The sequence below is a fragment of the Papaver somniferum genome, chromosome 10 (assembly GCF_003573695.1).
Source record: "Papaver somniferum cultivar HN1 chromosome 10, ASM357369v1, whole genome shotgun sequence".
Lineage (NCBI taxonomy): Eukaryota > Viridiplantae > Streptophyta > Magnoliopsida > Ranunculales > Papaveraceae > Papaver > Papaver somniferum.
In genome coordinates, this window is record NC_039367.1 from 30,962,473 (window position 1) to 30,965,974 (window position 3,502).

Below are 3,502 nucleotides of genomic sequence, written 5' to 3' on the forward strand. Positions count from 1 at the left end.
GCCACAGTTTATGTTCCTCAGCTGGCAGTGTTTCCACCCAAACCGTGCAAGTGTCCTGTGAAGTGATGGATTGTGCCCATCACTTCTCGTCAACTGACCACTTTCTAAAATAGTTCAGTCATGACACTCACACGTACTCCAGTTACCAAAACCGTTACAAATTAAAGTTCAAAAATGTGTTCCCTCTTATAATTCTCAAAGTCAACTTTCCTATTTATTCACTCCCGAAATCTCTCCATCGTGCAAATACCATAACCCGAAACCTAAATCTGAGATATTAAACGAAATATATCCTAGGAAACCCTAAAAGAAAAACGGAAAATTGGTCATTTGTTCAAATATTTTTAAAACATTGTTCAAATGGACGAGTAAAAATTAGTATGGGTGAAATGGACACTAAAAAAATAGCAAGGATGAAACTGGATTCATCCTGACTTAAACTTAAGAAATAGTAAGAATGAAACTCGATGCATCCTGATGTAAATTAAAAATAAGAAAAAGTATATTGGTAGGATGAAATTGCTTATATTTTGACATTTTTGTCCATTTAAACAGTATCAAAATTTAAATGTCCTTTTCACCCAGGAAGTGTTGATTTTGGTCTTTTTAACCAAGTTTGTGAAAGAAAAAAAAGTTCTCTCTCAATCTTCAAGAAAGATATCGAAAGTAGTAAGGGGAACACAAAATTGGTCAAGAAATCTTCATGGCTCATGAAAAACCCGCGCTGACATGAGAATGAATCCTTTGATCACTAGAACAGTCTAATGCCATCATTAGCATGACAAGCAGAATCGTCATTCATCATTCTTTTCTTTAATTTAGGAGCAACTTTTCTTCATTTTGTTGCTCATTTGTAATCCCTAAAGACCAGAAAACGTCAGCCTTGATCAATAAAAACAAGCCTTCCAGGAATAGAACGACCCATCCGTATGGACGGGCCTCCAGGTGTAAAACAGCTAAGGAGCTAACAGTGCCATTACCACGGCAAGCAGAATTGTCACTCTTTCAAATCACATCCTCTGATCTAGGGATCTCATCACTAATATCAGTTTTATTCGTTCCATCTTTCATGCATTCTTTCTTATGAATGCAAACTCTTGTCTTTTTCATCTCTTACCTCGCTCATTCCAATTCAGAGTACCACTAGCCTCTCTTTTTCTTATATGGAGTTAGTGATTGAAAACCTATTAGCAGCAAACCATAGGTCAAATAATCAAGTTCAAGTCCAATACTTCATTCTGAAAAGAACAGCAGTTGGTAGTGGTATTCCAGCAATGCTTTCATCTAGATGACCTTCTGCTTTGCTTCTATATCTGACCAAGTTTGGTTGCGAGTTTAATTTGCTACACCAAACTCATGCTCTGATGCCAGTTGTCTGCATTCAAGACCATCAGAAAAACTGGATACAGTTGCTAGTACACCAATTAGACCCTCCTCATCTAGTCAGGGATAAAGGGGTGGAACAGAACCATTCATGAGTGCAAGTTCTGCCTCCACGGTCCAACCATCTCTCTTATTCTCCTGGTTCAAATAGTTGTGCCACCTGAAAACTGCACATATTATTTTCCTTGACTATCTGGCAGTCCACTTGAATACAACCTACTGGCGCTATATGAACAGCTCATCATGGTTCCCTTTCTCGGCATTGCTTTCCTGTGCGACCTGGCAACTCTTTTGCTATAACGGCGAGGGTCCATAGACCAACTCCATGAATTTATCATCTTTCTGAAAGAAACATGAGAAAGCAAGATATAAAGTTAATTGAAAACTCCGTGACAACTGTTAGAACCAAATGACGGACTTGGTGTCAAACCTCTAGGGTCCTTTGTCCCTTAACCAGGTCTGGATGAAGAACCTTTCGCCATCGATGCAGACATTGCACTTCTCTTCTACTAGGTAAACTAGCAGCTGCACAGATAGATGATCAATATAATAAACCCATACGTAAACAATTCAGCATAATAACTGCCAAATTGGAACTAATCCATTAGGGCAATTAAATCAAATTGTCTTTAAATGGTACAAAATTATCTTTTGTAAACTTGCACTAATACGAAGCTTTGTAAATGGAAAGGACTGAGAGGAAAATGGCATTGTAAGAGTTCAGCATAATACGTGTCTACATGCATTTACATCTCCGACTAAAATGTTTCGTCAGTCTATTTTCTACGTCTTGGGAACTAACACAGCTTCAGATATACTAAGACGGATGAAAACACTGAAAAAAAAGACCCACCTATTCGCTTCCAAATATTTCCCTTGAAAGATTCAACAGCTTTCCTCAGCTTCTCATCCTGTAGCGATAATTCTAGAAGTTAGCACATTACTTATTGCAACGATGCTAACTGTGCAATATGAGTAGAAAGGCAGATGCATTAAACTGACAATTAGGAAACAACAATGATTTCAAGCACATCAATGCTGCATAAATAACACAATCCTCATAATATTAATATCCGACACGGAATAAACTGCGGCTTTAAATTTGTTCAGAAGTGAGTCATACTATAATTCCTGACCTATATAGATTGCAGAAAAACTTATGTACTCTGAGATAACGATTTGATAATTGGCCAGTGGGTTACAAGACTTAAGGAATCCCCATAAATCAGCATTAATACAATATCATAGCACAAATTTCTTTAACAGTCAGCTTAATTCAGCACCAAATGATTCCATATGTTTGATAAAATCTGGGAAAAGCACAACCTAATTGCTAATCTAATAACACAAGTAAAAGAAGCCAACCTGACCGAAAGACTGCTACATTTAAGATCTTTTTCCTCCTCTTTAGAAACAGAAAGAACTGCAGTTTCTTGCTTGTTCTCTAACCAACGCAATTCGAATACGTCGTCATCTCAGCAAGCATCTTTCATATCTACTACCTTGTACGTTTCATCTTTCAATACCCTAATTACCAATTATCAATCAAGAAAACCCTGAAAAAATCAATCAAAATTTAACAACAACAAAAATCCCCAATTTTGAAAAGGAAATTCGATGGTTAATTGAAAAAGGAAAGTGAAGTAAAGTAATTACCCGAAGAATTAATAGCGGGAAATGAAGAGGAAAGTTGAGGAAATTCGATGGTGGAAGAGTGTCTTCTTAGGGGCACCCAGTTTTATCCTTGAGAATATGAAAAGGGTCCATCAGCAACTAGTTCAACGTAAGTTTGGACGTTTAACTTTTACTCCTGAAGGCACAATTGGAGTATTTATTTAGAGCACCCAATTTTTTCTTTTCTTTCGAAGGCACAATTGGGGGATATTTACGGTTATATGGAGTTGGATCCGGCTAAGAGAGTGTTTTTTTTTAAGATGAAATGTCAATTATGTACTCTACGGTAATGAAAACTAAAAACACCTAAATCATTTCAAGTTGGTATCCCCATTCCAAAGAAACCTCAAGTTAATTGATTGTCGTTTCGTCTTCTCTGAAGAAACAATTCAAATCCCGGCCGGATCACCATCTCCACTCATTTCGTCCCCTCCGCTAATGAAAA

General features: G+C 37.2%; 1 long non-coding RNA gene across 1 annotated transcript; it reads right to left on the reverse strand.

Annotated features, from left to right (window-relative positions):
* Nucleotides 1-510: 510 nt before the first annotated feature.
* On the reverse strand, nt 511-3,171 carry LOC113319249. The gene is made up of 5 exons (XR_003345270.1): nt 3,040-3,171; nt 2,749-2,939; nt 2,237-2,294; nt 1,814-1,908; nt 511-1,725 (listed from the first exon to the last, which is right to left on the reverse strand). It is a non-coding gene; the product is annotated as an uncharacterized LOC113319249 (long non-coding RNA).
* Between the last annotated feature and the right edge of the window lie 331 nt (nt 3,172-3,502).